Genomic DNA, 23,094 nt, shown 5'->3' with positions numbered 1-23,094 from the left:
TTGCATTTCTGGCCATAGATGAGCCAGAGCCAGGATGGAAGCCAGTGAGAGTTTTCAGTCCTTCCACCAGAGCATCAAAGTCCTTCTGAAGACAAGACTGTCCCCTGTCCTCTTTCCTCATCTGAAAGCTGCACAGGTAGTGATGCAAAGAAAAAGGAATAAGTAGGAAGAAATGCTCCTGATAAGCATAACAAAAAAAGAAAGAAATTGCTAATATATTACAGAGGAACTTTAAAGTCAGAAAGAGAAAAAGAGAAACTGTCAGGATGTGCAAAAACAACAAAAGCTTTACTTTCAGATTCGGTTTAAGGGTAAATCGCTGCATCTGATATGCTGGTGGGATCACCGTGTTCTCATGAAGAACACATTCACTGACACATGTGGAAATTCAGGGCGAGATCAAATCATCCCCTGGTGTAACTTTGTCTCCATGGCAACGGCTCAAGTGACCTTGCCTAATTTGTACCATAACAACCGACAGTTGCAGAAATATGCACCAGGTGAAATGAAGATAACTCTGCACACAGAGCTACCTGCCTCAGTGTTTCCTCGCACGGCTAGAGGGGCAGATAAACCCGGAGGAGAGCTGAAGCCGAACAAATAACAATTACCACCAAAGTCTGTCTGACTAATGCAAAACAATGAAATGGGCAGCACTGGAAGAAATGGTTATTTTCATTCATGTGAAGCCACAGATGACAAAGGTGAACAAACAAATGCATGTTTGTTTCTGCGTACTTGAGATGGGTGAATTTTTTAACACTTTGATGAGCTGCAGCATCATTAGAAGACCATTAGCGTCCCCTGTGTTTAGTTATTGATCTCAGGCTGTGGCACCCAGAGCTTTCTCATTACATGCTGAATCCATGATGCTCGTATTCTAATCTTTGTCAGTCACTAGTGATCATTGTCCCCAAGGTTTATTGCCTTTTACCCACTCATTGTGTTTTCATCAGTATGGATGCAGCATTGATCCAAGTGTTATGTGTCACATACCTCAATAGGATTTGGGTGCTTTTATTGTTAAAAAAAAAAAAAGGTAATTATTGGAGACATTTATAACATGTCAAGTTGTCTTGCTTCAAGACTTCTTGTCCGCCCCCTCTCCATCACATCAAGCTTTACTCAATAACTCTTGAGCTATCTCTTCCTAATCTGGGTGGTGTCATGTGGAAAAGAGTTTTCACAGTACTTTAAAATTAACAAATGCTTGAGCAAACGCTTGTAGAACCACCTGTAGTAGCACTAACTTGAAGCAGTTATTTTCTGTGTGACTTTATCAGTCTCTTATATCATCATGGAGGAATTTTTTCCAACTCTTCTTTACCAAATTGTATCAGTTCATCGAGGTTTTGGGAATATGTTTAACCAGACCTGTCAAAAGGTCCAACCACTGCATTTCACTCAGGTTGTCTCTGCCATTGCAACAGCTTGATTCTTTTCTTTTTCAGCCATTCTGAAAAGGGGATCAGTTGGGAATCATGGTCCTGTTGCATGACCCAATTTTGGCCAAGCTTTAGCTCTCAGGCATAGGTATACAGAGCTGCTCGTAGCTGAATCAGGTGTCCAGGACCTGTTACTGCAAAACAACCCAAAATCATTACCTCTCCCTTAGTTGGTGTGAGGTGTTTGTGCTGCTGTTTGGTTTTCACCAAATATGGTTCAGTGTATTATGGCCAAACATCTCCAACTTGGTCTCATCTTTCCAAAGGTTTGCTGTGGAAGTCTTGTGGTTTGTTCAGGTTCAGCTTTGCAAACATAAGACTTGCTGTAATATTCTTGTTAGAGAGACGAAGCTTTCTCCTGGCAATTCTTCCAAATGACTCATACTTGTTCATTTTAATTGTGCTGTCATGAACTTTAACATTTAACTCGCTAACTGAGCACTGTAGAGTCTGAGATGTAGCGCTTGGGTTTCTGTGGGCAATGCATGGTCTGACCTTGAGGTGAATTTGCTGAGATGTCCACTCCAGGGACGATTCTGACATTGTGCCACATTTATAGAGATGCTCACACTTGCTCATGATCAATTATTGAGTTAATTAGATGCAACTGGCTACTACTTACTCTCTTAATTGCTATGGAAGCAGTAAGGGTATAGTTAGTGTTTCACAGGGCCCAGTGCATTCCTGGGAAAAGTTTTTTACATAACTGGAGACTTGGCAAATATTTTGGTAAGAGAACTGTAACGTGTATAATAAAGTGCAGCTTTTAGTGCCAAGTGTGTACCTCAATCCATCCATCCATCCATCCATCCATCCATCCATCCATCTTCTTCGGCTTATCTGGGGCCGGGTCGCAGAGAAGCCTGGACCTCCCTCTTTCCAGCCAACTCCTGGGGAAACACTCAGGCGTTCCCAAGCCAGCCGAGAGATATAATCTCTCCAGCATTTCCTGGGTCTGTCCCGGGACCTCCTCCCGGTAGGACATGCCCGTAACACCTAACCCAGGGGGCACCCAGGAGGCATCCTTATCAGATGCCCGAACCACCTCAAATGGCTCCTTTCGATGTGGAGGAGCAGCGGCTCTACTCTGAACCCTCCCGAATGGCCGAACTTCTCACCCTATCTCTAAGGGAGAAGCCAGCCACCCTTCGGAGGAAGCTAGTTTTTTGCCGCTTATATCTGTGATCTCATTCTTTCGGTTGCAACCCAAAGCTTGTGACCATAGCTGAGGGTAGGGACGTAGATCGACCGGTAAATTGAGAGCTTCTCTTTTACACTCAGCTCTCTCTTCACCACGACGGACTGGTACAGCGTCCGCATCACTGCAGCCGCAGCACCAATCTGTCTGTCGATCTCCCGCACCCTCCTCCTGTCGCTCGTGAACAAGACCCCGAAATACTTATACTCCTCCACTTATAACTACTAGCTGGTAAATTCACACTGCAAATACATCACTGTCTTGGCCAAATATGGTCAGTTTAGGCCGCAAAATAAAACAATATGGTCACATATAAATGAAGTGCATCATTATATAGAGCCTGTTATTCAGCGTCATTAAGAGAGAATAGTTCTTGCAGTTACTGTGAAGTTTATAGATTTTAGGTTAGTGATGTTGTGACTGATCGGTGGACTGTATATAAAAATACACATAAAGGCAAGTAAACAGGAAGTGTAGCCGAGTTTGCATTTTCAGACTGACAAATACTAGTTTTAGAATTAACAGCACCAAACACACAATAATAGGATGTATTTTAATTTGTGTTCACATAAGGCTAAACTCCTGAGAGGTCCTTTCATTTTATTATTGCAACACGTGCTTTGGCCATAACTGCGTTTTTGTTGTCCTGTTGATTAAGCACAGGCTCTAGTGTGGTCTCTTCTATTTTCTCCTCTCCGGGAAACTGCTGATGGTGCAGTTTTCTACCCCATCTTCTCTCCTTCACAGCACACTTTTCCGTCCCATGAATTATGCATCTGATTAATTAGGCTGGTCGTTACAGTATATGGTCAACTGGAAACTCCCCTTTGTTCTAGTTCAAACATGAAATGGACATTTTTTTTCTTCCCCTATTTCCTACCATCATTGTCGGCCATGTCTTTGTTATGGATGAGAGGGAGGGCCCTGGGTATTTGTTGTATCCCTCGGGATGCTGCATGGCATTGCGCAGGGGAAATACAATAAAATAGCAAGATAACAAGATAAAAGCCTCATGTTGGACTTCAAAGTGGAACAGCTGCTTGAATAGAAGCAGGCTGAAACACGGTCTGCGCCTTGGTGATTTCAAAGAACAAGTCCACACTGATGGAAAGCTTGAAGAGAACACACGGGATGCTGTGTACAAACACGCAGGTGTACACGTGACGGTGTGAATATTTAATCACTGCGCCGCACCGCAGAATGCTCCTCAAATCGCACTGTACTCAATTTGAAGCAACCAGCCTCTTCTTGCTGCTGTCTCTTGGACTCTCCTGCTTATGCTCACTGGAACGATCACGTTAAGCCACATTAATCCAAGCTTCATCGAACTCCACTTCTTTATGACACACAATGTCACATGAATGTAAGTAACCAGAAGGCATAAACCTCCCTCCAAACAACAATAAATCAAAAGATTCTCGCTAGATGCCAAATTCCTCAGCTAAAGGTGCCTCATCATTTATTGATCGGTGCTGTGCTCGTGAAGGTGGGCTCTCCCGGCTCCTTGGAGACTTAAACAGACACATGAATCCTTTTGCTCATGACAGGAGGGAGGGGATATTCAGGCACTTTTCTGTGCAAAAGCTTGCATTTCTCAAATATGTGCATACACTCACACATTTTACAAGCTTATAATGAAATGGGCTTGCACCATGAAGTAATAGGAGGTGCTAGTGGGTGGTTCTGCATTGTGAATCCTGTGGCCTTTCATCGATGCAGGGCTTCAATAGCTGTGTATTGATTGTCCCTCTTTTCCTTGTACAAAAATCAGTCATGTACAGTACCCGTCCACTGATGCGCTGTGGTCAGCATCGCTGTCTTTTATCATTGCCCACTCGTGAGATTATACTGACGAGTCGAGGATGGGCAAAAATTAAAAAGCTGCAGTTCTAATTGTGTCTCATGACTGTAGCTTTTGGAAGGTTTTAAGATTTAAGTGTCAAAATGAAGCGGCAAGGCGTGTGTGTGTGTGTGCCTGGGTCTGTTATCAGCCTTACTACTGCTCTGCTACAAATACTGTCAGATGGCATTACTCGGATGTACAGTATTTGTGTGCACCTGTGCGTCTCAGCATGGGTGTTTATGCCTGCATTTGTGTGTGTGTGTGAGTGTGCCTCCGACCATTTTCCTGTAATCATCTTGTGTGCTTTTGCGATGAGTAATGAAGCGCTGGCTGTCTGGCGGATGCTGTTTAATCATGCAAATCAGCACCACGCTCATTCCCTGCAAGGATATTGCAGCCAGTGCTGGACAGTGAGCAAGGCCGACCTCCTCCTCGCTGATTTATTCTGCCCTCTTCCCGCTGCCCCTGCGAATGACACCACGGCACTAATGGAAAGGTTGACGGGGAAGGAGGGAGGCGTAAAGAAGGACAAGGAAGGTGTGGGAACGAGGGTGAAGGAGAGAAAGAATGGAACGGAGTAAAAAAATTAGCAGCAGGGGGAAGGAAGAAAGAAATCTGTGCTCACTCTGAGTCCAAGACACAGTCTGGTTTAACCAAAATTCTCATCCGTGTTATCCTTGCATTTCTTCAGCTGCTGGCAAACTTGTTGTCTTACTCTTCCATTTATTCCGTTCACGAATGCACTGATTAGCATGATGCATGACCACACATTAAAAAGGAAATTTTGGGATTTGTTATGTTAACGGACACTAACATTAAAATGCAAACAGGAGAATGACGTTTATCCAGGGCTGTTAAGGTGTGGCTGATGAGAACTGGATGACTTCGGTCTTTGTCTGTGCGTATGTGTGGGTAAGTCACATGTTTCCAAATATGTGGTTGTGGTGCGTTTGGGAGATGAAGTCAATGAGTACTGACATTTGCACTGATGTGCACTGAAATGGAAAATTCAGTGCGGACTGACAAACACCTGACTCTCACCTCAAAACGTTGAGCAGGTCCACTATAATTCTACACAGGAGCATATACCAGCATTTGTATTTTTAATGACAGATATATATATATATATAGGCTTGGTCTCATAGTTCAGTAGCTTCCTCTGGATGTGTTCGACAACACAAATTAATAGTTAAAGATTGTGACGTTTAAGGACTCTTTGGGCAACTGAACCATTAAGAACCAAAAATAAGTACAAATTCATTTTTAATGATATGCTACATGTAGACCTATTACATGGCTTTCAGATGTGGTGAGTCATGATATTCTGCTTGGTGATTGGTCAACGTTTTTCTTTCAGGTTCAGTTGATTCTGTACATTATTATTGTACTTCCCGTGGGGAAATTGCTCTCTGCATTTAACCCATTCACTCAGTGAAGCAGTGGGCAGCCATTGGGCGCCCGGGGAGCAGTGTGTAGGGACGGTACCTTGCTCAGGGGTACCTCAGGGTAGCTGTTAAGGGGAATCGAACCCCCGACCTTCCGATCATGGGGCAACCACTCTACCTACTGAGCTATCCCTGCCCTCACTGGTTGCGTCCCAGACCTGAAGCCAACTGTAAAAACTGAGCACATAAAACGTAGTCCAACTCAAAGGCTCAAATTCAGACCATTTCTGTACTTAATGTTTAGACACTTTTGACTTTTCCCACATTAGACTTCCACAGAATTATCACAACAGTTCTGTTCCTGCTAAGAACATAAGAAACTGTTAGTGTGTTACAAACAAATCAACAGCCTCCAAAGCTAAACGATGAAGCCCCTGCAGAAGTGCCAAGAACTTGAGGGTGCCTCTAAAAGCGAGTTAATCATCACAGATTTCCAGCTTTACAGCAGAAATAAACACAATTTTATAAAAAACAAAAAACTTTAGTAACTTCAGCGGTGATTCTAGAGTCTCGTGGGGCTCTAGACAAAAACTCACAGGGGGGCCTCTCCACTGTTCAACACCATTCTGCTATAAATGCTCTGACAGCACCAACAGCAGTCCTATAACAGGTAAAACATTAATCTTGGCAGAGGTTGTGTTTATTTCAATAACAATGCTGTGATCTTTCAGCCTGGTGGCTTTGCTAACAAGTCTACTGCTAGTGTATCAACTCTGGGATAACTTGTCTGCCCCCCCAAGCTTTTGTCTGCCTTGCCTTGGGTGGCAAGTGGCAGCTCTGTGTAACTGTGGCTAATTTTCCCCTTCATTTCAATAAGGAGGGATCATTTAGAAGAATTGAACATGATTTATTGAGATGGAGAATTCAATTAATGAGCTATTTGCCAATTAGACTCTGATGAACCATCATAGCAGACAGGAATCCAAGAAATGACAGGAATTAGGACAGGACCACTGGTGGAGGAGGTGAAGATGGGGGTCTGACTGACCAGGGTGAGATAGAGATGGGGAGGACGTGGGTGTCTGAAAGGCAGAATGACAGAAGAGCGCTGAGATTTAAAACAGCCAGAAATAAGGCTGATTGGCTCAGAGAGGGCAAGCAAGAAAGTGATTGGATTAGAGCTATGATGTCAGGACTGATTTTGACAGTGTGGGAAAGTTAACACAATTTAAAGAGTAGACTAACAACCCCAGCAAAGCAACCAAATGACTTACTGCATTTTTCCTATTTTATACTTAAGCGTCATGTCAGTGTACCCACTTAAATATGACACATCCTGTACAAGGATTAAAGATGTGGCTTTTTTAAACATTTGGTGTGCCACCAACATAGGCAGCTACATTGGGTGGCTTTCTGCCAGGCCTTCAGGAAATTTGTAGCTGAGCTCAGGAGGTGGAGCAGGTCATCTGCTAATCATCTACTAATCGGAGGGTTGGCGGTTTGATCCCTGGCTGCCCCTTGGTCAAGTTGCTCTCTGATGTGTTTCATTGATCTGATTCATATGGTGTGTGAATGTTAGACAGAAAGCACTTATTAGTTTAATCTGTGTAAATGGAAAAACCTCAGCCAGCAAAAAAACCAAACTCTATGACAGGTTTTATGCTTCACCTAGAGTACATTATATCCCCTCTGTTACTACAACACACAGCTTTGTGGAAATAATGAGATCACACGTCCCGGGTGAGTGCTGGACTGCTGGCAAGCCTGTGTGGGCTTGAAAGCGGGAGATCATTATTAAGCTGTTTGTTGCTGTCAGGAATCAAAGAAGGGTCATACTCGGTAGCAAACACAATTCAAGGTGATGCAGCCATTACAAAGATATGGATACGAGCATGTTTACTTCTTGTTCTGGTCTAGAGGCAGTGCACACTTTATTAAAATATTTATTACTGTGTAAACGGATCCATGCATTTGCACAACAGGAGATCGTGTGGAATGAATCGTAATGAATCGTAATGCAGCACTTCCGCTTTGTTTACATGACGCATTAAACTTTCTAGGCAACGGCGTCTAATAATCTCAGCTTTATGCATGCCAGAATTACCCCTCAAGCATACCGCGGCAAAAAGAGTGGACATCCCCTTTACTGTTTTTTAGCTGGCTGAATACCATATGTGCAGGAGAGTGAACATCTGCCACAAAACAGGAAGGATACATACACGTGAACAACAGATCTGCAAGTGGATGCATCCCCCTGAGAGAGCAGAGCATGGTCATTGCTGCACAATTCCAGTTCCAGCAAAGAAACCAAAGAAAATAGTCATAGTGTCACTTGAGACTGTGGAAGTAATGAAATACTACATTTTTTACCCAATGTGGCATGCCAGAACAGGAGTGAGCCCATCTGGAAGCCCAAATTAGATTTTAGTTGGATTGTAATACATTTAAATCAAAGTAAAGCAGGTTTATCTTTCCCTTTTCATGACAACAATAAATTTGTGACTGCAGTATTTGTTAGAAAGAGGAAAAAATAGAAGTTGTACCTAAATACAATAAAGTACCAGAAAAATCACCTCCTTAATATTTAGATTATATTTAGAGCACCGACTAAAGAAAAAAGGTGAACTGGAAACGCTGTGCTCAAGGAATTCTGGCCCCTTTCCTTTTGTTTTCCCCACCGTACTCCCTCCGTTGCCTTTTTAAGTCCCAGCTATCAATCTATGTAGTATTTCCTTTGTTTTTTTTTGCCAATCCAACACTGTGACCACTAAAGGAAAAGACAGAAAGCTCCCCCAGGTTCATGTTCCATCACTGATCTTAGTGTCATCGGCCATCAGCCATTTAATAAATTCATCTCTTTGAAGCATGCCTGCATCACATCCTTCCTCTTATCTGCCCATTAGTATCTGCCCTCTCCTCATCTCCCTTTCCGCCACATTACCATCAAAGGGACAGACATCAAAAGTGCCACATAGCGACCCATTTGAATGCACTTGCTGCTTTGTTCATGCTTGTAAGACTAAATACCTCGGCATGCATGTGCACATCTTTTAATGACTTGTAGCCTGTAGTAGATAAAGCTGATAAAATGTGGCTGAGTGGACTTTGAAGATAAAGATGGAAAAATTAAAAATATTTAGGTAAAAGGCAAAAATTTAAAAACAATTTGTCATGTAAAAGAGCTGTTTAACCAATGAAAACATTTGTCCCGTCTCCAGCTGTTTCGCATCTGATTTCGGGTCCACTCTGTAAATGCTGGTAAGGTAGTAGAGCAGTGTCGCAGCCAGTTGTTGTTAGAGCCCGCGTCTAAAGACCTGAAGCTAAGCCACAGTTTTTGGACAATTTAGTAGAGTTAATGTTTAACAAGTGAGGTCACCAGCCACTAAGCTAAAAGCGATAATTTGCTAACTTTATCTACATGTGCTAATGGCTTACCTGCACAATACAAATCTGCTTAAAAAAAGTTACAGTTTTCAGTTTCAGGGAAAATTATTGCCTACTTGTATTGTAGCTCCTTGTAATTATGATTAGCATTTCATATGATGGTAGATGACCATGGATGAATTCTTCTACCTTAAGTGTGCTGTAGGGATTAGCTTTCTGGGACTAACTAGTATGGTTTCATGATGCTTAAAGATAAGATTATTATTTAGTGAATATTTGCATTTCATGGTTATACAGATCATTTTATAATTGGAACCTAACTAACTACGCTTAAGCTTAATCTATGTAATATTTATGGCTAACCTTTAGCAATGTAGTCGGTAACTAGAGGAATTCTCAATACCTATCAGGACCAAAGGAAAGTGGTTCTCGATCATCTATTTAAAATGTTAACATTAAAATGTATTGTTAACATTAACACAGACTGATATGTTAGGTTTGTTGGTGACTAGCCTGCTAATGTTACAGTTACATTATATTTGCATTAGCATTTAATGTTAGCTGATGCAAACATTTTAGCCTGTGGAACAAAGTGGATTTCAGAATGGCAGCTCTCTTAAAATGTTAACATGTATTTCACGATTTCAACTGACATAGCAAATAATTCAAATAATTTGGATGTTGCTACTGTGAAGTGAAACATACTCAACTAGAATTCTTCAAACAGATCTGGACATCGATATTTTAAGTCCTTCGTTAAATTGCTCATCTTCTGCGTGTAGTTTTTGGTGCCCCATTCATGGTTTCTCCTGTGCTTGTGTGTTTCTTTCATCCTCCTGTGTCTCTTTAGCATGTAAGGACAGACAAGAACCCCTTTTTAGTTGCAGAAGAAAATTTGATCACATCACTCTGATTTTGGCCTCTTTACACTGGCTTCCAATTGAATTCAGGATCCGTTTTAAAGTCCTTTTATTGGTTTTTAAATCTCTAAATGGTCTGGCACCTGTTTATTTGTCTGACTTGTTGAAGCCCCACGTCCCCACTCCTTCCCTTCGGTCAGCTGAGCAGTTGCTGCTTTCGGTCTCAAATTCATGGCTGAAACTTAGAGGAGACCGAGCGTTCTCTGTTGCTGCGCTTTGGAATAACCTTCCTCTTCATATTAGACAGGTTACATCAGTGCCAGTTTTTAAGTCTTTATTAAAAACCTATTTTTATTACCTGGCTTTTAACTCTGTGGGTAACTGATATTATTATTGCCTTACAGTCTTAAACACGTGTTTACTAGTATAGGTCCCTCCTAAAGGGAAAGAAGTCCAATTTAAAAATTTGAATAAAATTTACCCGACAAATAGACTCCTTGATGATAGATTCAAAATAGAAACTGGTAATTGTGTATTTTGTGAAACAGAAGAGGAGGATTTGGACCATCTATTGTTTTTGTGCAATTTTATACAAATATTTTGGTTGGATTTTCATACCTGGCTTTATTCCAGTGGGATTCAAATTACCCCATTTACCTTAAATATGATATTGTTTGGCGTGTTGTTGAAAGAAAAAAAAAGCTAATTATGGTGTTAATGTGTTATTAATCTTGTGCAAGCAATTTATACAAAGCTTGTCGTTTTTATAAGACCAAACCAACACTAGCTTACTGGAGAAACAACTTAAACCTGTTGGTTAAATCTTTGACTTTAGTTAAAAATAAAAAGGCTGCTTTTTTTTTCCTTTTTGGAAGATTTTGATTTAGTGAGTTGATTTAATCTGTTAAATTATATGACCCCATCTTTATATCTTCTTTTTCCTATGTATGAAAGTTGCTAATATGTAAGGAATGTCTATTCTTTGAATGTGTAATATATGGTGCATTTTGTTTGTATGTTGATTTTGCTAATTTAAAAACAAACAAACAAACAAACTAGTATCCGGTTGTTCAGTCTGACGTCACTAGCCGTGTCTGTGTCTAAACTCCGCTGCAGGTCCATATATCAAACGATCACTGTGGCATTACTGAGAGTTGAAAAACTGTCTAAAGTCTTTCATCTTTAATAAAATGATCAGCGTTCTGCTCTACCAGGTGTAACAATTGAGTTTAACATCCAGGCATCCATGAAAACGGAATTTATGACATTTAACAGAGTTAGAAGTTAGCAGGGAGTTAGCTCGCTAGCTTCTATCTAAATACAATATAGCATGTCCTGACTGCGGGGTTTTGGAAACAAATTAAAACATACAGCTTTCTTATCACTTCCAGCATAAATGAAGACAGAAAACTAAACAGCAGTGACGTTTGTAGGGTTACTGAAGTTTGGCTAGCTGGTATATAATGATGTGCTACGTGACCGCTAGCGACATAGCTATGTTAGCATAATATAAACAAGCTAACTTTTTTTTCCACTTGATAAAAGTTAACGTGAGTTTTCTCGGTGGTCAGAAACAAATGTAATCGCATGGCAGGATGCTGTAAAAGGACCAAACTTCAGCCAGGAGAACAACTGAGATAATTCATCCACAATACAAAGTTAGTCATTCATATACTGCAGCATGGGCTGGGCTGTAGTTATATCCTAAGGTTTTAAAAACTGAGCTTAAATAAATGATTAGCAGTAATAAAAGCCGAGGGAGGTCAACAGGGATCACTGACTGTTTTAGGAGCTTTTTGAGATCAAATAGAAGAAAATACATAGCAGTTTTTAAGTCTTTATTAAAAACCTATTTTTATTACCTGGCTTTTAACTCTGTGGGTAACTGAAATTATTTATTTATTTTTTTTATTATTATTTATTTATTTATTTTTAAAATTTTATTGCTATGTCTGGTTTTATTACTATGTGCATATTAGTATTGTACAGCACTTTGGTCTACCAGGTGTGTTTTTAAAGTGCTATATAAATAAATAAATGATGATGATGATGATGAAGAAATGCCGCCTTAACGCCAAGACTCACTGAACATGTTGTAACAAAACAAGACGAAACAACACTTGTTGTGTCCCTTAACCTGCTAAGACCTGAACTCTTTAATAGCATGTATTTTTAATTTCTCTTTGCCATTTGGGCTGATTGGGAGCTGATGAATGTAAAAACAAAGAATTACCTGATTTTTTTAAAAGAAATTTTTAACTGAGTTTTGTTTCTGGGAAAAATGAGATACATATAAGAGGACATGCGTTTTAAATTTCCATAGAACATGGTTCTATAGAATTTCATGGTTTGATCCAGGAGTTGAGACTGTGTCATGACCACATGTTTCAGGATGTCAGTGGGGCAGTTTGAGCTCTTGTTGGCAGAGTTGGAAACACATCTGAGGGGGCAGGGAACTAATTTCAGAGCATTGTCTAGCTGTTTATCTGAGGATGAATAACATTACTTTACTATTTATATATCCAGTACTAGTGTGGGGTTTGAGCTACAAGGACACTTGCAGCTGTCTGGTCAGTTTATTCAGATCTGAAAAATCGAGCTTTGTTTAAAAAGAAAAAAATGAATGAGAAACTCTCCAGCTCTTGTCCTACGTTTATGTGACGCTAGTGTGAGCCTTGATGTCATCAAGAGGTGCTGTATTGTTTAGATAAAACTCCCTCTGTTGTTGAGCTGGCTGGATGGTAACACAAAAACAGGGTTTTCTGACTAAACAGACTGTTACTTTCACAAATATCCACTGATTTGTCTCACTCATATTAGCCACAGATAAACATTGAAATATATTCTTCTTGCAAAGAACTAGATTTGGATTTTGTTTTCCATCACTTACATTGGAAGCACACTAGGAACAGATTTCAGCCAATCTGGACAGAAGGATTGATTACAGCAAGCAATAGCTGTTCAGTATTCATATGGCACCTAATTTTTTATTTTATTTTATTTATTTATTTATTTATTGCTAGATATTGAAAATGTGATATTTATTGGGTGCTAAACAAAACTTTTGATGGCGATCGCCAGAAAAACAGAGATGCTATTTATTAGATACAAGGTTTGTGTGTGAATGTATGCGTGAATGGGTGGATGACTGGATATGTAAAGCGCTTTGGGGTCCTTAGGGACTAGTAAAGCGCTATATAAATACAGGCCATTTACCATTTACCAAGGTTTAAAGTATACATGCCTGAAGTGAATGACAGGGACACATCAAGTACAATGAATAGATTGATTACGGCACAGCCATATTATATATATATATGAATAGCATGTTTTCTTTGTTCCTATTAGTCTTTTTTTTTTTCACTATTTCTTGCTCTTTGTCACCTCCCTGCTCATTAGTCTTGTGTCTGTTTCACATTTTATGTTTTTCCTCCATAACCTTCCTCCCTCTCCCTTCCTCTTCTATACCCCCTTTCTTTGCCCTCTTTCCCTGCTTTAGTGAATGCAGACATGGCAGATGCAATTCCAATATGGATACATCCTGTGCATGAAGTGTTGGCTTCAGTTTCACTTCCTGAGCTCCTGTGGATATACAACATATGTTCAAAAGCTAAATCTGGCCATTTTTTAAAAAGTCACCGGTCAAGTGGCTGTATAGCAGTGTGACACACTCAGTTTTACTTTGCCACACGGATGCTTTTCTGAATGTTTTTGGCATGCTGTCGTCAGTTCTTTCTTTATTTTGCTTCGACCTCATTCATCTTTTCACCTGGCTTTGTCTGCAGCGCAGTCTTTCAGTCTCCATCTGTCTCTTTCGCTCCTTCCTTGCCTCGTACTCACCCACCAAACTAGCTCTGTCTGTCAGTGATATTGTCCTTGTGTAGATGCAGTCACAGCCAGGACAAAAGGCAACATTTGCTACAAAAAAGAGCCAGGATGGCTTCTTGATCCGGCCTTCAACAAAATGCAGGAACATTTGACAATCAACATGTTTGCAGCAAAGATGACGAAGCGTCTCTTTCTTACCCACATGTGCACTCCCACACATCAGCCTCCTAGGTAAACAGGACAGACAGGCTCTCCAGTGGAGAAGAAATGCTTTTCCCAGTGTGGGCCTACATGCTTAGCAGAGTGAATAATTACAGTGATAAAAATGAGGTGATGGAGAAGGGAGATAAAAAAAACTTGTAAGATTCAACCTGGCGAGGCAAAATTCATAGAGATTAAAGTAAAAGGCACCAAACGAGATAAAAAACACAACTTCCAAGCGCAACCACAACGCATGACAACATGATATTGCTTCTAAACAGCGCGCTGATTCCGGCGTGTTAGTTTCAACGTGCCTGTGCATTTCCAGATTTTCCAGAAGTCTTACACATTACATGATACGAAAAATAATTGAAATCCAGCCTTGAGAGGTTTTATGGGTATAACAGGAAAAGGTAACATAATTGAGAAACATTTGAAAAGGAAGCACTGAGTAGCATAGAGCAGATGGACTGTAAAAGTGAAGCAAAAGGCCAAAAGGAAGGAGGATTAGGAACATTTGTACATTAATAGTAATTCCTTCACTAGGTTTTATCCTTTCAGAATGACTAAACACATAAGTTAGTAGTTACATTAAATGAGAATTTACCATGGACACCTGGTGCAGTCTCTTTATATATGAGGGCAACAAAAAGTTCACGTTTCTGAACTGCAGTTCTGATTGTAATTAAATGAATAAGCATGATGAAGACTATATCCCATTCCGCATGTATGCATGCAAACTTAAGGTGTTTGAAATTCATGAGCATCTTCATAGTTTGCCCTTCACTGCAACCTTGTGTCACGCGTTATGCAAATTCACGTGTGTCTGAGTTCAAGCTGATGTTCTGCCCCGTACTTTCACTCTCAGTGGGCTCATAGCGCTGCATGCATGAGAGCGTACAGCTGAAAGCTCTTAACACCAAGGCCCAGGTGTAAAAAAAAAAAAATGAAGCTTTTCAAAATGCAACAGGCATCGAACTGAAACGTCATTAAATGCACCTCTGGCATGTTTCAGTAATACTGGCTCAGTATTGCTTCACTTTAACCTGAGACAGAAGGTGGGCTCATGCATATTGATTTAACTATATTCAGTGCATAGAAACACAGTTCAGTCGTACATGTTTACAGCACCGGAGGATGCTGAGATAAGTAAAATGTCAACAAAGCTAAAACCAAGAGGTCCCAGTTTGTAGCACGCCCGACTTTGAAACAACTTTCATGTGCGATTGCTTTGAAGTGCATAATGATTGCCAAGGTTGCCATAATTAAAGGTTCAACTAAATATGAAATAAATACAATGCATGAATAAAAAATAAAACAAAAAACAACTGCCGCCTTTGTTGCTCAGGATGCGCTGTGATGTGGAGAACTTTTTTTATTCACCAGTTATTCATTTAATTAATCTTTTAATCAATTGTTATATGCGTTTCTGTATATTTTTCTTCTGATGCTTTAGCTTCGTTAACAACCATAGAGACTAAAGGTAATGTTTTGCTTGCATGCAGTCATCTGTAGAGTAGGTAAGCAGTGTCAGTGAAAAGATGTAGGACGTTTTAGAAATGTAAAAGATGAAGGACACACTTCCAAAGTATTTCCGATGAAACATCTAATCATTTTCACACTACAGCGAAAGACTTTAGCTTTTTTTTCACAAAATATTTGATTTGGACAAATGAATTACAAGTTTTGGGCAAGTTAAAATCATTTGCAGATTATCTAATGGTTTTCTGAATGTTTTGGGAAATGCAACTGAACTGAGAAATGTGCCAAAGAAACTGAGATAAACAACGACTGCACATTATTGCAAACTTAAGCTTTAATCAGCATTCTTAAGAAAGAAAGAATGAGACTGCACTCAGACATCCTGTGAAACAAAGTCTTCGAAAGGTCACTGTGATTTCAGCTTTTCCATTTACTCATGAAACCGCTACCCAGAAATGTTCGTCTGAAATTATAGCTTGTATTTCCAATCTTTTGGCTCGTCCCCCCCCCAAAAAAATCCTCCTTTTGCATGCTGTTTAAAGGCAATATGTGAATGGCTCGAAACTGATATCGTGAGCTTTGCTACATGTGAAAGTAAAGAGATGGAAAACAGTCTGTGTTTATCTAAAATTAATCTCACATGTTGTCATAAGAAAAACACCAAATCGCTTCTAATGCATTAAATTGTGGAAACAAAGGAGACAAGGCAATAACATATACTTAGAAATAAAATATTATATTTAAATTTTGTTGATCTACAGAAAAGAGAAAGAGAAATTGAATAACAAGCTCTATATAAAGGAAGGCCTATGAATAAATACATTTACCCATTTTATAATCATCTTAGTCTTTGAAGAGCTGGATTTGTTTATAGCTCAAAAACCTTTAAGGAAGGCTCTTAGAATTAATAATTTACCCCTGACTTTTGCAAACACTTGGAGCTTTCATTTTTCTCTCAAATCAAACTGATGTTTGTAAAAGAGTGAGGGCATACCATGAAACCGTTCCTGCAAGCGGCATCACACAGTAGATAACCTGCAAAAAGAGCCCAAGTTTTTGTCTCAGTAAACATTTTGATGCCGTCAGGGGACAAGTCCTTGTTCGGTTGCGTTCAAGCAAGACAGCTTAGCAATGCTGTCAATATATCAGTGTACTCTGTAAGTGTGAGTTTCGATGGTAACGACTGCAAATGAACAAGGCTGCCTGGTGCATTTTGAGTCATATGACAAAGTTACCCGTGTGTGGGAGATTGATTGCAAGAGATTGGATAAGATTCACATATGCCTTTCCTGCTTTTGCTGTAATTTGTCAACAGACGCTGTCACTGCGTTACAGAAGAGACTGTTTTGCAGCACTGTGAAGCACAAAGAAAAGTAAAGCAACACAGCTGACACATGCAAAAGCTACATTAGATACAGTCTTTTAATGGTGCGTTGCAAGCGAAAGAAATTGGTGACCCATCAAACTACGCTGCAATTCACAGTACGGCTCAGCTTGCAAAATTCTGCCTGGGAGTGGTACATTTTACATTTTACATGTTTCATTTATTTTATTTTTTTGGCCTTTGCACTACTGTAAAGCTTTCTTTTTCCTGTCAGCAGGACATGTCTGCAGCACAGTCTAACAGAAATATGCAGAAATCATGTTCGACAGGTTAAGACAGTTTGTTTAGCCATGTTGCAATAGGTGGACCTTTCAGGATGTCAGACTATTCAACAGCCACTAAAATAGACTTCGATCAGCATGGGATAGGAATGTAGGAAACATTTGCAATTTCCAATAAATCCTTGTATGCACAAGTGGTTATTTGATATTGTGATTAAACTGCTCACTGATTTGAGAAATAGACCAAAACGTTAAAAATGCTAAGAGAAATGGTATTAAACCCAACAAAGAGATGTTGCAATAAGATACCTGGAGCTCTGTTGCAACATTTTTTGTCATTCTAAACTGCTTTCTCACGTCTTTGTGCACTTAAACCAGCACTATGTAGAACCACTACATACGTAGAACTATACAAAATCGCACATCTCCGGTTTTCACATTCGGTTTTCACATTTAAATACGGCTGTGTTGCCCCACGCTGTGTGTGCCATTTGATGCCGCAGCTACAGACAGAAGAGTAAAAAGGCATCCAACCACTCGACTCAACAATGAGCTTAAACTTACTACATAATTCTGAGTGGGTTTACAGGAGTGGAGACAGATCATCTGGGGCAAATGGAGCAAAGTAAAAGCAGCTGGCTTCAGAAAAATTATGCAGTTAGAAATCCCAATTAATATGTGAGAAAAGAAATGTCAGTCCCAGTCTAAGAAGATCAAATTCCTATAAATTTTTGCCACAGGATCCCAGAAAGAGAACAACTCTGTCCCAAAAATGGACATCAGGGAAGAGCTGGCTCTTACGGAGCCCCGCAAGGGACATGGGAGGAAAAAAAAATTAAGATGAACTTTTGCGAGTTCTCGCAAAACAAACTCAGGATCTCGCAAAACTTTTGCGAGAAAATATACTTTTAAGATATTTTGAGGCGTGAATGTAGTTGTGTAAACATCAAATATCTGCTCGATTTACAAGACATCACATATTTGCAAAAGTGCTCCGACGTTTTCGGAGACGTCTAACACCCACCATCGCGAAGCTAACGGGAGGTCGAGACCTACTATAGCCGCGGGGAACACCGCTCTCCCGGCACATCGTGCCTCGACCTCCCGGTCGGCTTCGAGCTGGCGGCCTCCGAATGCGGCAAAAACTTTTGCGAGATCGCGAAACTCGGGATCTCGGAAAAGATTATCTTAATTTTTTTTCCTCCCATGTCCCTTGCGGGGCTCCGTAGGGCACTTATTATAACAAGAATGGAGTCAGAAGGGGTGCCTTACAGTCTTAAACACGTGTTTACTAGTATAGGTCCCTCCTAAAGGGAAAGAAGTCCAATTTAAAAATTTACCCGACAAATAGACTCCTTGATGATAGATTCAAAATAGAAACTGGTAATTGTGCATTTTGTGAAACAGAAGAGGAGGATTTGGACCATCTATTGTTTTTGTGCAATTTTATACAAATATTTTGGTTGGATTTTCATACCTGGCTTTATTCCAGTGGGATTCAAATTACCCCATTTACCTTAAATATGATATTGTTTGGAGTGTTGTTGTAAGAAAAGAAAGCTAATTATGGTGTTAATGTGTTATTAATCTTGTGCAAGCAATTTATACAAAGCTTGTCGTTTTTGTAAGACCAAACCAACACTAGCTTACTGGAGAAACAACTTAAACCTGTTGGTTAAATCTTTGACTTTAGTTAAAGATAAAAAGGCTGCTTTTTTTTTTCCTTTTTGGAAGATTTTGATTTAGTGAGTTGATTTAATCTGTTAAATTATATGACCCCATCTTTATATCTTCTTTTTCCTATGTATGAAAGTTGCTAATATGTAAGGAATGTCTATTCTCTGAATGTGTAATATATGGTGCATTTTGTTTGTATGTTGATCTTGCTAATTTAAAAACAAACAAACAAACTAGTATAGGGCTTTGGAGCGTGATGTCACGGGAGGGGCGTGACCAGGATTTTTGGTTGAGGCGCCATGTTTCTGGACCAAACAAAGCGCTAGCAAAAGAGGAGCGAAAGCAGACGGATAACACCAGTTAGTACTTGCTGCGTGGTCGGTTGTAATGTTAGATCGCATGACCGGCAAGAGAATAAGCTTGAAAATGGTTTATCTTTTCATTCTTTCCCAACTGGAAGCAACATGAGGCAGCTCACCTAGCGGATGTTACCAAAAGAAGGAGTCTAGCCTGGATAGCAGCTGTGAGATGAGCTGATATCCAGTTCTCTTCCATCTCCAAATATCTGTTGGTGCTCCAGACATTTTCATTCCGGTAAGTTCTAAATATGTTCATATCACTCTTTATAGCCTATTAGTTTTATTTGCGATGCGCTCTAAGGTCATAGCAAATTAGAACAAACATCCTACTTCTGCAAAATCATTTGCAGAACTACATTATATTTATAGAGTTGCTAATTATTTGGCATTATTGCAGGCAAACCAACCTATGAAATGGATGAAACACATCGTGACTGGGTTCCAACGCTACACAAGGGCCACTCCGAAATCCCTGCTTCAAACAAACCACCATGCCAATCAGATTACTTCTTCCATGTGAGGATGAAGAGGTGACCCTTCTGGATAAGATGGTGAAGGTTTGCTGCGTTTTGGTGAACAGTGTGGTAGTAAAACCAGGGAAAAAGGAAACTTGCTCTTGTTAAATACTCTTAAAAGTGTTGTGCTGTGTGTATATATACCAGTAGAGGGGAAAACTCCGACCCTCCTCCTCCTGCTCCCTTTTCTCCTCCTTCTCCTCCAGCAGACATTCATAGTGGAGGGAGGGTCTGTCAGCTACACCCCCCTGGGATCTGCTCCTCCTCTGCCCGAGTACCAACTTTCATATATGGCTGCTCCAATCACCATGCAGCCATCTCATATGTACGGCCAGCCAGGCACAGCTAGATAAGGACAGGTGAGACACTCAGACAGTTGTCGTTAGATATTTATTGATAAAGGTGCTTGAACCTGTTGGATGCTTCAGGCTAATGAAAGAAAAACTGTTTTGCTTACATGTTTCTGTGCTGTTTATCATTATTAGTCTTTGAAATGCTGGACTAAGTGTCAGTATTATGGATTTTTGGAGCAGAGGCCAAAGGTCAAAGCAGAATTAAATATCAGTGACAGTGCAGCTGTGGGAGAGAGAGTAAGTGTGTAACTCTGAATACATTTATACATCTGTTAATGTTCTATGCTCTTGTTTGTGCATGTGTACCAGCTGTCCTGTAGTTATGTGTAGCAGCAGTGTGGCTGTGTATTTATACGAGCTGTGTGTTCTGGTGATCTTATATCCACAGTGGAAGTCGCTCTCAAAGAAGGAGCAGAAAAAATATTTTGACGAGGCGGAAACACAAAGATGTCATCACGCCACAGAACAACTATGTATGTCCAAAGTGCCAACATACAGTTCATGCATCTGCCTTTCACTGCACTGAATGATGAAACAGTCACTGCAGAGAGTTTGTATCAGCTCAGGAAAATTCTGATGTGTTTGTTTTTTTAAAAGAGGAAGAGAGTCAGAGATCGCAACTGCACCAAAGGTGAGAGAATATTTCGGGGAATTGTTTTCATGTCAAATGTGATGAAAAAAGTCAAAAATCTATTAAAAAAGAACCATTGTGTTTTTGTTTGTGTCCTCTGAACCTGAAGAGGACGCTCAGCAGGCCAAAACGCCTTGTATGAGGCCAAGTCAAGCAGAGCCCTCTTCTAATTCAGCTATGAAGGAACCGCATCAGCTGGATAGAGTCTGGGTGTGCCAGTGTTACGTCCCCACATAAAATTCAGGAGGCCCAGCTGGGGCCGTAACAGACAGCCACAGACCAGCCAGGTGTTAACACCCTTATCAATCAGAACACAGTACTGGTGCAAATGCCAAACACACTGAACCCAGTCAGTGTGCCTGTGTGCAATGTGCCACAACTTTATTAGTCCCTCCTGCCTCTCATCTGGAGTCCCCTCCATTCACACCACTGATCTCCTCTACTGCACCAAGTTCCTCAAATAGAATCACTCAGCATCATTCCTCTTGGCAGGAAATTCCCTAGACTGGTCCTCAAGAAAATCAAACCAACCCTCATGGATTCATTTGCATCATAGGCCTCCTCTGTGCATTATGCCAATTATCAGATATGCAATGCAGTGAAATCACTCTGTATGCAGAGCATATGCACACAAGGAAGAGCATCAGATATTCTGGATCAGCTGTAAGCGAATGGTTTTCAGTTTTTCTTGTTTTGCAGGTGAAATAAAGATCAGCAACATTTGTTTACCTTCCTGAAGTTCTGTATCACTTAGTTTTTTTCCTGGTGCATATAATCCTAAGACTAAAGACTAAGTAAAGCGCTATACAAATACAGGCTATTTACCATGTGATAGTTGGGGTTTTAAATCTGGCTGTTGCAAACAGAGCTACAATATGAGAGAACTGTCAGCGCTTGCGTCGAATAAGTCTTTCAAAGCCGTCACTGAGCATTGTTACAGTATTATTTTTCACTATTATCTTACAAAACAGCAGTCCAGGTGTTGAGGAAACCAGTCAATCATCCATCACAATGAAAGCAAAGCAAGGCTAAAACTAGCAATGTCAGTGCTGCTCCCAATCTCCTAGTTTCAGCTGTCACAGCTTCTTTCTCGGCTAATGGCTTTAAGTTGCAGAGAAAAAGTGAAAGAAGCAGGGAGAAGAGTGAGCGGGGGGGAAATGGTGTCTGTGAAGGGATAAGATTTAGGCATTAGCAGTGACAAGTCAGCTACCTTGCAGGCTTCTGTTTGGTGGAACCATAGGCTGCATTCAAACATAGCTGCTGGGATGTCACCCATTGGTTTGTGAAGCCCAATTTGAAGGCTCAGTCACTATAAAAGTTTTTTGGGGGAGCCAGAAATGACCTTGCTAATATAAGGTTTGAAAAACTGTGCTAATTAGTGCTAAATAAAAATAAAACACAGGCTTTTCTCGCACTTAAATGCACAGAAAACCATATCAGGTAAAATCTAAATCCATATTACATTTTCCAAATTCTCCAAAAGACACCACAAGTATGGCTGATGAGCCCTTTTTAGTGGTTCAAATTAGCAAACGTAAAGCCTCATAGACAGCTCCTAGAGATTTCTCGAATGATGTCATGGGCACATTAAGAGTTTTCTGCCATATTGGATGTGATGCAACCACAAGGAACGAACTGGCCATATTTAGCCAGCTGGCTGGTCAGTCATCTCTGGAAGGTGCTGGTTGATTTGGACGCTAGCAGTTTGTTGTGGTCACCTGTCGTTTCTGCATAAGGTAGCCGACTTCTCTGCAAAAACTTTCCAACTACTTGCTGAGCTGTAGTAAAACTTGAAAAAGTGGTGAGGCCAGCGTAGACCTTCAAAGTAAAAGCTATCCATCACATTTCAAAAAGAACAAATTTGACTTCAAAGGTGAGTGGTCTCTGTTTCCAGTTTCTCTAGTGCTTGGAGTGTAGTTTCCAGGTGTCTGTAGACAAGTCAGTGTGTTCCATGTAATCGTCGAATAGCAGCAGTAATCTGTAAGTAAAGCAACTGACGGACAGTTTTAAAAAGTGGTTGGGGAATACACATTGTCAACTAGCAACCAATGGTTGCCAAGATGAGTCTGGCCAGTCTGTAGGCCTGGGACTTTAATAATCAACCTCCAGCAACCAATTGCCAACAAGTTGGAGAATCCATATTTTTGCCTCCCAGCCAGTGGTTGCCAGATGGTTGCAGACTCTCTCGGCCCATGTGACTTCAACCTTACTAACTTCAAAATTGCAGACAAGTTGACATAGCCTGGTTAGCGGTCACATATCTGCAAAACCTCAACGGGCTACAATGCTTTTAGTCTCAGTGAAACTCCAAACTTAAAAAATGTTTAA

The 23,094-nt window shown here is 40.4% G+C and overlaps 1 long non-coding RNA gene across 3 annotated transcripts; it reads left to right on the top strand.

Moving 5' to 3' along the window:
- LOC146711210 (uncharacterized) lies at nt 1–21,588 on the top strand. 3 transcript variants are annotated; one of them, XR_014920127.1, is made up of 5 exons: nt 1–136; nt 19,369–19,502; nt 19,665–20,141; nt 20,268–20,372; nt 20,524–21,588. It is a non-coding gene; the product is annotated as an uncharacterized LOC146711210 (long non-coding RNA). The 3 variants fall into 3 exon arrangements; XR_014920128.1 differs by lacking the exon at nt 1–136 and having other exon boundaries at nt 19,079–19,502; nt 20,524–20,766; nt 20,876–21,588; XR_014920126.1 differs by lacking the exon at nt 1–136 and having other exon boundaries at nt 19,079–19,502.
- The last annotated feature ends 1,506 nt before the right edge of the window (nt 21,589–23,094 follow it).

The sequence above is a fragment of the Copadichromis virginalis genome, linkage group LG4 (genome assembly GCF_057382275.1).
Source record: "Copadichromis virginalis isolate Kocher_CV1m ecotype Utaka linkage group LG4, C_Virginalis_male_GT1.1, whole genome shotgun sequence".
Lineage (NCBI taxonomy): Eukaryota > Metazoa > Chordata > Actinopteri > Cichliformes > Cichlidae > Copadichromis > Copadichromis virginalis.
Note: the sequence above shows the minus strand (reverse complement) of the source record. Positions and strands in the feature narration are given on the sequence as shown.